At 32.7% G+C, this 12,751-nt stretch overlaps 1 protein-coding gene across 1 annotated transcript in view; it reads left to right on the top strand.

Annotated features, from left to right (window-relative positions):
• Positions 1 to 12,751, top strand: part of LOC117784861 — a 105,736-nt gene that overhangs the window by 33,052 nt on the left and 59,933 nt on the right. The window lies entirely within an intron of this gene.

Below are 12,751 nucleotides of genomic sequence, written 5' to 3' on the forward strand. Positions count from 1 at the left end.
GTGTGTGTGTGCGAGTGTGTGTGTGTTCATGTGGGTGGCAACGGCAACTTTAGCATGTTTTGGGCCAAATTTTGGCGGCTTTAACTAATTATAGCAGCGGGCTTCAGCTCGCATTCCATCATTAGCGTAGCACACACACACACACACACCAACACACACACTCACTCACTCACACACACTCTGACACATACTCTGAAGTGTGTTTTCTAGAGCTTTTTAGAGTTCCGGCTCGCCTCGCTTCTTTGAAGTGGCTCTACCCGAAAAATAAAAGTGCCCTCACTTGAGGGCCATTACAATCGGGCTTAAAAGTGCCGCGGGGTGTGGGGCGGGGGGGAGGGGGTGGGATTCAAAACAACTTGAGACGTTGATCAACAACAAGTTTAATCCGTAAACGGTAGCCACAACATTTCTTCGTTCTTCTGCTCACCCATTTTTTAAACCAGCTCAGTCAGATATTTTTAGTACCATCTTTTTATTTTATTTACGTTTAGTAATAAATTTTATTATAATTCAACTTTAAAATACTTAAATTTTTTTTTTTTTTTACAAAATAATTTACATTTTTTTCGTAAATTTTTTAGTTTCTGTTTTTTGGAGTCTTCGGTAACGGTGTGACTATTACATGTAGAAGCTTTTAGAAAAGATGGTTAATTTTTTATGATATTTAAGACTTTTTATGGATCACATTCTATAAAGCTTTTATTTTGCCGAATTTAGACCACTGCAAAACTTTGCAAAACGTTTACGAATGCAATGCAAAGCAGAATGACGAAAAATTACAAATTTTCTTATCAGAAAAGTTACAGGTGTGTTTCTCAAAATTCTAGATATTTAAATGACAATTGCCAACACAATAAATAGCATATTCAAAAACTAATATCAAAATTAATATTAGAACTAAAGTTAATATTGTACATTTAAATTCATTGCTAACTTTTTTCTTATTAATTGTAAATTTTTGTTTTTTTTTAGGTCTTAATAACATCTACAAATTAATTATTAATTGTAAATTTGTGTTTTTTTTTTAATAACATCTAAAAATGTATAACAGCGCCTTAAATACTAAGCGTTTGCTTGTAGCATCAAGAATCAAAATATATAAATAAATAAATAAACATATAATTAAAATGCCTATGGAATAACAGAGACAAAAAATAATAAATAAAAAATAAATAAATTATTAAAATGCCTGTGAAATGTCAGACATTTATGTTAGTATTCTTTGCTCAAATTATTGGAGGTACATCTATAATAATAATAATTTTAATAATTAAAATATACATTGGTTTATTTTTTACCATGCATAAATTCAATGTATTTTATGCATTTTTGTTCAACAACATTTTTTTTTTCGTTTTATTTGAATTACTTTAAATTTTAACAAATATTTTGGCAATTAAAGTTTTTGGGTTGAATATACTTATATAATGGGAAATGATTTAAATTAAATAAAAGAAGAACAAATTATGCATATGCTGTCTATTAAAAAATAGATAAATTAAGTAAGGTATTTTAGATTGCATTAGAAGTATTAATTAAAAGCTAGCCATACAAATGCGGTTTATCATAGTGTAAATAGCAAGTTCATTTAATTGTCTCGCATATCCAATAAGAGGAACTCGAATTGAAAAGAAATTTGCCAAATCATTTGATATGAAATTCATGAGCTGACTTGCTTCCATTATAAGTGTAGGATTTTCCAGAAGCAATCAAACAAAACATAAACAAAATAAGAACTATTTCCCCTGCCTCTTTTGGCCGTAGTTCCTCTCATTTAAGCCGTAAATAAACTTGTACTCATAGCATAACAATGAATAGTTAAGAATTAACTCGCACATATCCGCAATTATTAGTATAATGACAACAAATTGTTGTTGTTGTTGTTGTTAACATTGTTGTTGCTGTTGTAGTTATTAAAAATAGCTGTCGATAAACGAAACGCAACTTTATTAATTAATAATAATTAATGATGATGATGAACTAATCAAATAAAAGCGTGAAAAGTTAACTTCGTCATAGTTCGAACTTTAACAATAAATCATTATCATCTTTATTATTATCTTTAGAGTAATATTCATCATGATCGGAGTGAATGTCGATAGCCCCAAAGAATTACAGAACGCGTGCCCAGCTCTTTGTTCTTTAGCGTCTTTTCAACCGTAATTATCACATTGTTTCTATATTTATCCAAACATTCAACTATCTAACTGATCATTCGTCTGTATATTAATCTTCCATTTCAACTGTTTTCTGTTCAACAATCTAAATTAGTATTTACCGATCGACGCTTTTAAGTAAATACTTTTTATCTATCGCTTATGCATAATTATTCTAAAAATACCAATTGAGCTATACATTTGCTTAAATATCTAAGTACTTATCTACTAATTTAAGCTTATTCCTAACTTCCAACACCCATAACTTTGTCAAAACTGAACCGATTTTTAAGCGGAATGTCATTTTGATCATGATTTGGCCTCTTAATCGATTCTGCATTTAAAATTTAATTCATTTCGATAAAAAATATTTTTCTCTTCAGATCTTGGTTTTGAGCTAAGGGTCCCCCCTTGGAAATTTTGAAAATTGAAAATTTTAAATCTCAAGTTTTAACTTTTAATCAACTCCTTATATCTTAATTAGTATAAAACAACACTTTAAACTTGATTCTGAGATACTTTATTTTCTTGTAAAAAATCATGTCAAAATTAAGAAATATTTTGGCTTGTAAAGTTGCTAGGTCAGAGGCTTGACCAACTTCGAACTTTCATAACTTTGGCAAAACCTAACCGATTTTAAAGTGGAATACCATTTTGATCATGGTTTAACCTCTTTATTCATTCTGCATTTAAATTTTGTTTATTTATAAAATTTTATATTTTTCGATTATAGCCATGGTTTAATGCTAAGGGTCCCCCCTTTGATATTTTGAAAAATGAAAATTTTAAATCTCAAGTTTTCACTTTTAATCAACTCCTTATATCGTAATTAGTATAAAACAACACTTTAAACTTGATTTTGAGACCTTTAATTTTTCTGTAAAAAATCAAGTCAAAATTAAGAAATATTTTGGCTTGTAAAGTGGCTAGGTCAAAGGTCTGACTAACTTTCGACACTTAAATCAAATCTTAACCGATTTTCATGCGGAATATAAATTTGATCATTATTTAGCCTCTAATTTGATTCTGCATCAATATGCAAAGATTTATAACTTTGTCAAATTTTAACCGATTTCCCTGAGGAATATGATTCTGATTAATATTTGTCTTCGAAATTGATTCTGCATCCAAATTTAATTATATATCTATCAGTTTCCTTTCATACTCGTATTTTTACTTAATCATCTATTTATCTATCTATCTATGACTTTCACAATTGGTTTAGTGACTCCAAAAAATACACAATATACTAAAAAAAAAAAAGACAAGTACAATATTCTCTTTGTCCTCTTCTGCTCGCTCCCTTCGGTCAGTTTTGAACTTCGCGCTTCGGTGGCGCCTCAAAATGCATATTGTACAGTTAGCTGGACAGCAGCGTCTCATTGCGACGACACTCGCTAATGGGGCATCATTAAGTTTCATTATGAGCTGAACTGAACTGCAGCAACATTATCATTATCATTATCATGACTGTACTGTCTTACAGTCTCTCCAATACGAAACTCTCTGTTTCAGTTGGTTCGGTTCTTCGACCTGCCTCTTTAATTTATGCAGCAAAAGTTGATATTCAGTTTGTGGCAGACCTTAAGACCGTTTAAGCGGATGTAATGCCGCATCCACAGCCGCAAATGAACTTGTAATTTACAATGAATTTGACACTGACAGCTGGCAGCTGCTAAAACGGCACTCACTGTCCAAGTATTCATATACTTTTGGCATTGACTGTACAACAAAGCTACCAAAAAAGTTGTGCAACTTTTGTTTTTTGTTTTGTTTTTGTTTTTTGTTTTGTATTCTTGGCTTAAGCCACTTGAGCAACATTTTGGATTAAACCACAATTTGAAAGAACTTCTGATTATGCAACAAATTCACAAATAGATTCTATTTTCATATTCATTAAGTTTATAATCTTGATGGGGGTTTTTCAGCTTATTTACTTCCAAGTAATAATATCAAATTTATATTCTTTCATCGTTAGTTCAAATGTCTTAGTTTTAGGGAATTTTCTTAGAGTTATTTCTAATATATCAAGGATTTGTCTAGAAATGTCTTTGAATATTTTTTATAAATACCTTTACACTGATTTCTAAGGATTGTAAAAATTTGTAAAAAAAATTTAAATTGTCAGCTAACTTAATGAAATTAATTTCAAACAATTTAAAAGTGTTTTAAAGAATTTCTTGACTAATAAAATAAATTGAAGTATAAGTCGTATGATGTTTCGGAAAGAGATCTTAAATAAATAAACAAGCCTAAGATTTTTAATATGCCTTACAAAACAGTAAGAAACAAATACCATAGAAATTTAAAGCTAAGTAAATTATTTAAAATTACAGACTAAAGTTCTATGATATAGGACTTACTTAAAACCAAAACTAGAGCTGCTCTTAAAAATTAAAATAATTTTAAAGCCTAAACTAGTTTTTTGTTTAAAAAAAATTTGTCAAAAAAAAAGATTAATAACTTGATAAGAATAAATTTTAATGAGTTCTAAGAAGGAACTTTTTTGTAAGTTAAATATATTTTAGTTCTCTCTGTATTAGATTTCCTAATCATTAGCTAGCTGATATAAGTAATTAAATAAATTATATTTTTCTTTACATATCCAATTATAACTTTCTCTTTTTCTTTTTCCCAGCCCTAGTAGACTCTTTAGAGCTTTTTGCAGGGTATCAGCTCTAGCGACTGTTCAGGATTGAGTTTATGTACTTTACCTTTTTTCCATTGCAACACTTTTTTTTCCCATTTTTTATTTGTGGTAACTTGGTTATTTTTAGACGCTTCTTAGCCATTAAAATTGTATTATATCAGATTAGTTGAAAGCTTAACAAACTGACGATGCAAAGGAAGAGTGGTATGGAAAGAGAGAGAGGTGGAGGGGGAGATAGAGAGAGAGAGAGAGAGACAGTTGCTTAACTTGTTTCTCTGGCCATAACTCATAACATGGCAAATGGGGGCAAGGCACTGGCTATGATAGATAATTGCTTTGCTTGCTTTTGATACCCTGTAATTGTAAATATGACTAAAAAGAGTCGCATAAAACTATATGATATGTTTTTAAACTATTTATAATCGATCAAATCATTATGGTTACATATTTAACTTTAATTTTAGATTAACAAATGGATCTTAAAATATATAACTGTTGAATAATATAATAAAAATACTAAATACAAACTCTGTAAGCCTTGGGATTTTTTTTTTTTAATATTTTATAGAAGAAGTACTTTTTAAAATAGCTAAAATAAGAAAATCCCATTTAGTTACAGCATATCTATAAATAAAGCAGTTTTGGTTACTTTGTTTAAAGTTTATGTTATTGTATTAAAAATATTTCTTATACAAAAATCGCAGGGTTTTTTAAGACTTTATTAAAAAACATTTTTATATGTATAGTCTTTTTTTATTCTTTAAAAAAATTTCAACCCCATTTTTTAAAGGGTTTCTATAAATTGTGCAGTCTTGGCTTATTTCTTTAAAATTTTTGCCATTATGTTAAATATATTTTGGAACATAGAGTGGCAAAACGCTTAACATTTTTAAACATATAATTTGATCGAAAAAAAAACTTTAAAGATGAACAGAAATAAATTACACATTGATTTGGTTACAGGGTATCTTTAAATCGCGCAGTCTTGGCTATTTTATTTCAGAATATTGCAGCTATGTTTAAAATATTTGAGCTAGAAACTCGCAAAGCTCTTGGATTTTTTTAAAACATGATTGAAATTTGCATTTGATAATTTATGCAACCACTTAGTTAAAAGGTCTTGGAAATTTGATTAATGATTTTTGATATTTAAGTTAAAATGTCTTGGAAATTTAATTAATGATTTTTGATATATAATTTTTTGAAATTATATTTTTATAATGTTAAATTTAAAGCTCGAAAAGCTCTTCCAAACTGTGTTTTTTTGTGTCGCAGCAAAGGGTAACTATTAGTCTAGCAGTCTTATACGTTTTTTTCCTTTAAATTTTTGTTATTTTTTGTTATATTACTTTATGGTTTTCAATTGAAAACTCGAGAGACACGCCCAGCTAAGCGCATTGGTCTGTGGCTAATTGAATCATGAGATGCTCCGAAGAAATTGCAGAAATGTTTATACCCATAAATGTGTGTAATCGCTTAAGAGGTACAGAGGTGGCTCAAGAGGGTGCAGAGGAGTTGGGGGGGTAGCATAGGAAAAAGAAGAAGAAGCAGAAGAGATGGGGGATGGTTGGAAATAAACATTTGCCTAGGCAGTGAGGACGATTGCAGCTGTTATTGTCGATGCCAATGCACTGATAAGAAACAACAAGAAGAAGCAGAGAAAGGGAAAGGGAGGGGGGGGGGGAAGAGATAGAGTAGGAAGAATAGGAAGTAAAAGCGGTAGCAGTTGAAAAAGAAAAATGACAGGGGACAACAGCTGTGGATATCGAAGAAAATGCTGAAAGTTGCCAGTCGATAAGCGGGTTCGATGCCAAGGGGGCGACAGAATGAGAGAGAGAGAGAGTCAGAGAGAGTGTGAGAGAGAGGTGGGAGGTCGCAGTTCAGTTGCGTTGTCCTTGTCAGCACTGTGTTATCGTGCTTTCTCAGCTCGTTATTTCCTTTAGCTTATGATATTCCTTTGAACTTGATGCCATTTTCTTTGGAGCCAACAAAAATGTCAAATTCAGCTATTTGTTTAATTGAAAAAATTGTTAAAGTTGAAGTGTATGAAGCAGCACAACGCCGCTCCCCACCTCTTTCCTCCCACTCATCCCCCTGCCCTTCAACTTGTTCCCAATTTCCTGTCACTTGAAACAGCGCATCAAATTGTTATGTGCCATTAAATTAAATAAGAGTGTAATGCGACCTTTTCTCTCTCCATCTTCCTCTTTTCTCAATGAATACCAATACAAGTACTCGTATTCGTACTCGCACTCATATGCTCTATAAGTACTCGTAATCACACTCATTTTCCATTCATTGTCTGTATTTGCTTCGTATGCAAATTCATTTGATATGCAGTTCTTAACTTTTGATATAGGGGATAACTGCGAGTTTTTCTCATTTTCCTCGTTTTCCTCATTTTCAGCTAAGCTCTGGATTTCAACTAGACAATTGATGGAGAAACTTGACAACTTTTTTTTTTGACAGTGCCGATTTTTTAAACAAATTAGGGAGAGTTCTAAGAGCCACTTCAGTCCTATTTTTATTTCGGTTTTTTCATGCTTTTTTTTTTTAAAGTCCATGTAAGGTCTATTAGTTTAATAATTATTAGCATCATTTAATTCATATGAACCTCTTTTATAAAGTTTTAATTTTTAAAAGTGCTCTTTAGAGGAATAATTTATTAACTTTTTAGACAACTATAATTTCTAGCTTTAAACTTATAACACAATTTCAACTAGAAATTTCCAAAAAAAATTATGGGATGTTTTTTAAGCTCGAATTAAGTTTTAAGCATCTCTTCTTGTTGAAAATTTTTTATTCAGAACTACAATTTTTCTATTTTAAATTGGAGTTATAAAATAAAACTAAAATACAATTATTAAGAAAAATTATGAAGTAAAATTTAGATAGTATGAAATAAGCTGAGATAAGAGTAGTTTCTACTCTAATCATTTTTACAGCATCCAAAATTAATCTTGCATTAAATGTAGTAAAAGACAAGTTTTAGTTTTTCAATTAAATATCGAAATTTCAGGTTATCTATCTATTCTTCATGATATTCAGTAACGCTATTCAGTTTACAAGAGAATTATGACAATTCCTATATGAGTTTTAGCTTTTCAGTGTTGAATGACGTTAAATAAATATGTTCTTAAGCTTATCTAGTGAATTTTCTCTAATTAAGTCTGACTTTGCTCATCAGCTAAAATATCTTTGCCAACTCACTCTTCTTTGTGTTTGGATTAATCATTGATACAAACAAATCTGATTTTGTGGTGTTTTTCTCTACGAATCTATTGCTGAATTCAAAAAATAATTTCCTTGACTTTTGCTCTGTGATTTTCTTTAAGCTGTCAGATCGCTTATCCACATTCAACGGATTAATTCCCTGTACGAGTTCTCCCTGACAATTCTCCCACTTTGAACTATGACTATTCGCACAGTGGCTGACAAAAGTCTGTTGCCTATGTAGTAACAATAACAATTTGTTGCTATTGCACATTTTGTTTGTCCAAACGCGAATTAAGCCACAAGTGACCCCCAGATCCGAGAGCAAACTCGACTCATTAAGAGAAACTTTTGGGCATTGGGGCAGATTTGGTCAGATATGCTTTGCTATATTCCCCCAATATGCTATGCTATGCTATGCTATGTTTGATTAAGCAATTCCAGGCGGAAATTAAATGGACACGCAAACAAACTGTGTACCAGGGACGCACCATCCATAGGGCGGGGGTTGGAAAAGGGATACCAAATAGAGAGAAGAGAAAAAAAAGCCAAGTAAGCACTCTGAAGTCGAGTGTGCTCGACTGTAAGATACCCGTTAACCCTTACGCATTTATACAGACGGTCATAGCTAAAAAAAATATTGTCTTCTTCTTTCTATTGACCTGATGTTGCTTAAAAGTGTTTCTTAAATAACTGCAGACTTTATAAACCGATCCTGCTGAAATTTTCAAGTCACTTCAGAACTATCATGTTGAATATATGCGCCAAAACTAAAGATTGTTAATTCAAAATTGCTTTAGTTACACATTTTTATGATTTGCTGGAGCGTAGGGCTCAAAATTCATAAGCAAACTTGATGTACAGGTACATTATAAACTTATATTAAATATGTTTCTATATGTTTTTTTGTGGTTAAGAGAACTTATTAGAAAAAGGCAAGGGGGCTCCGACATTTGCTCGCTTCGCTCGCCTAGCAAGATAAGATAAGTCTAAGACTTTTTTTTTAGAACAAACTCTAAAAAATAGGGTATTGCCAATAAATTTGGTAGCTTAAAGTTTTCTTCAGACGAGCGCTTTCTCACCGACAGTTTTTCACCTTCGGTGAATTTGTCTTTCGCATCGGTTGTCAAACCAAAACCTTATCAGTTTTTTTTCTCGCAGAATTTGGAAGCACTTTTAACAATTATATACCCAAAATTTCTAACCTAGTAGGATCTTGTCGGACACAAAAAAAATCCAATGGAAATAGGATTTGTTTAAGTTTTAAGTGTTCTGAGTGTTTATATTCTAGAGGTAGTGAAAAAAACGATACTTCAACGGGAATTATAGTCTTTGGAACAGGGTTAAAGATATCTGCTTCTGCCTGTTGCATAAGTTGAAGCGAACTTATAAGACCCTTGCACCATTTGGGTACAGGGTACAAAAAGGGTCAGCTGGTGACTTGGGCTGCTGCAAGGGAGTTGCTTTTGGTGTCTATCAAACTTAACTGAGCAGCGTTCAAGTGAGAAGATTAAATCGCCATAAATATTAACTACAGTTGCTTCCGTTTGTATACGCTCAGGGGGAGGGGGGAACAGGTGGGTGGAGTAGAAGGAGGAGAAGGAGGCGGAGCAATAGTAGTGAGGGCATGTGTAAGGTAAGACAATTTCGAAACGTTTGCCTTGATTTAGCACCGGAAGGCACGCACATCACGTGTCCGACTTGCAACCAGAACCCCCGTAGTCAAAGACGGACGGACAGACGGACAGACGGATGGACGGACAGATGGACGAACGGAGTCGTTCGGGGAACGCTTTAAGTTGCAAGGTTCTTCTCGCGCTTTGGGGGCAAGTGTACAAATCAAATGATTTATTGTGCTCCGGTCACTACAAAAATTGGAACACGCTAAAAATAATTGAAACGTACAGCTAAGCTGGCTACAAGAGAAGGGGGTAAAAAGGCAGGGAAGAGGGGAGAGGGGCGAAGGGCTGAGCTTAGTCAAATTGTCAGCTGATAGGGGAAAAAGAGAAAAAGAAACAGAGCGAGAGATTGAGAGAAATACAGACTCACCTGACACTTTTTTTTTGGTTGATATCTGTTAAGCCATGAAATTTCTTAACAACTTTTGCAGCTGCTAATTGACACACGTAGCTCGTGTGTCTGTGTATGTGTGTGTGGCATGATTAGGACTTGCCACATAATTGAGTTATCAACATGTCTGCGACAATTCTCTATACACAGTAAATTAAAATTCGGTCCAATCAATGCAATGTGGTGTCTCAAATTCACTTAAAAAAAAAAAGAAAAATAGAAAATCAAAAATATATATAAAAATTACAATTATAGCTAAAATTTGTTTTCTAAGTTTATCAACTTGTATAAAAGGCCTTACTGAATACTGTGACTAGCGCGATTATATAAAAGGAGCGAGACTTTAGCATTAGGAATTTATTAAAAAAAATAAATGAGGTAATACTTAAATAAATATTTAATTAAATAAATATATCAAACAGTTCACAATTACATTTAATTTTAATTGTTAATACTTATTAATACTTATTTTTATTATAAAAAAAATACTTGTTTCAAGCACATTTTTAAATTTGGTGCTTAGCAAATATTTAGATCTTATAAATATAAGATTTTTTTTAGTTAGATCCAATATATTAATATTCTTTGACTTTTTTTTAAGTCGTTGCCATTTTCTCCGCATATTGCCTTAGCAATAAAATCCTTAATTTCAGACAAAATTAGGAATTTTATACTTTAATCTTAGTAGGAGTTTTTTTTCTGTGCATAAACTCCACTCTGTCAATCAATCAGCTATTTTTACCTGTTTCTGACCAAAAACCAATTGCGCTGCAAATTGAGCAAAAATGTGTAGCTTTTTGAAACCGACAAACGCTTCCGGTTTAGCCAAATGAGCTGTTAGCCATGTTGCTGGTTTTGACCGTAAAGCATTTCGCGTGGCATAAGCCACAGCATTGCAAATAACCATCAGTATTCAAGTGGGAGTAGGAAAATACTCCATGCTCCCAACTTCATCTATACCCCCATCCACATATACTGCTGCAACCACAGTTTACCATCTCATTCTCATTCTTATACCTCCATGCCGATTCCCATTCCCATCATCATCATCATCATCATCATCTTATTCGTTGTGGAAGTCGCATTCGCATCGCATCCATTCAAAAATCAACCCCATTTTGTGTTAGTTAATTGCCAATATTACACAAGTGGCAAGCCAAAGCGCATAAAAGCATGCTACGCTTCTCTCTCTCTCTCTCCAGCTGCTCTCTCTTCATTTAACTCGCTCTCGCGCAACTACGCTCTTGCTCTCTCTGTTTTGCTTGAGCACAGTGCGTGCGTTCAGTTAACGTTCAAATTTCGTAGAAACCTAGTGCAGCTGCTTAAAATTCTTAATTTTTGTCTTTAAAATTTTATTAATTATTCAAAATATCTTCTATTTGTATGTTAAAATGATTTCTAACTACAATATTTATCTCACAGTTACACAAATTTCAATTATAATTATTTTGACGGATTTTCAAGATGATGTCAAAAAGAGTGTTGTGATTTTTTCTGAGAAAAACATTAACATAAATAAATAAAGGTCAAAATATATATATGCGTATTTATATTATTTTTTTCTATATTTAAAAAAAAATTTTAACTGTATACAAATTAATGTAAAATAAGAACAATATCTCTCAGATAAAATTTAGCTTAACTTTAAGAAAAATGGTCCTAACAATGTAAAGTATATTATTTATATTTGCAATGTGTGCCTAATGTATACTTTTCTATGGGTATTCCTTGTAGTGCTAGGATATGAGCAAAAATAAATACAAAATTCAATAAAATGGGCTTGTTACTGCAGTGGGATTTTATATTGATGTCTACATTTCTGTGTAATGCATACCAACTAATACAATACTACTTCAACCATTTAAGGTTTTCATTCTAAAAATTTCTGTTTGTATTTGATATTTCAATGAATGTACTTTCATAGACCCTGGGTTTAATAATATTAAATAATTTACATATTTGTATTACGTCGAAGTATTTTTATATAACATTTCCCTATAATTCTAATTAATATGAAATCCTGAAATTAGTTTTTAATAACATTTTTCTTCTTATTGTTAATAAGAAAAGTTTTTCAAGAATCTATGTTTCACCAAAATGTTCACTTTAATTCATATTAGTATGAATTCATGTTGCATAACTGCTGGCAGTGCCTGTTTGCGGCTGAGACGCAGCGCTGCTGCCGCGTTGTGCGCAGACGCTGACGCCAACGTCAACGTCAGGCCGGCAACGCCGCATAGCAATACAGAGAAGAAACAGGGTTGAGCTGCTGTTATTGTTGCTGCTTTGCTTTCGCTGTTACTCTCGCTGTTACTCTCGCTGTTAATCTGCGCTCACAACTGTTGTTGTTGCTGTTGCTGTTATTGTGGGTGCCGTGCGTTCGTCGCACGTGCCGCTGCCTTTGGGGGTTGTGAGAGCAGAGCAGCGGCAAAGCAGCGTGAAAGCGCAGGAGAGTAGAAATGTTTGGAGAGCGGGAGAACAGGAGAGCAGCCTGCAGCTGTAAGCTGGAGCTAACTTGGCAACCGCGTGTCAGGTTTGATTTTAGTTCAGCAGCAGCCTTTGCAGTGTACTCAACGTTAACGCAGAACGCGTCTTGACGTCGACGTCGTCGTCGCCGGCCACAGAAAACAACGACGGCAGAACAATAATAATAATAATAACA

This window comes from Drosophila innubila, chromosome X (genome assembly GCF_004354385.1).
Source record: "Drosophila innubila isolate TH190305 chromosome X, UK_Dinn_1.0, whole genome shotgun sequence".
In the NCBI taxonomy this organism is placed as follows: Eukaryota; Metazoa; Arthropoda; class Insecta; order Diptera; family Drosophilidae; genus Drosophila; species Drosophila innubila.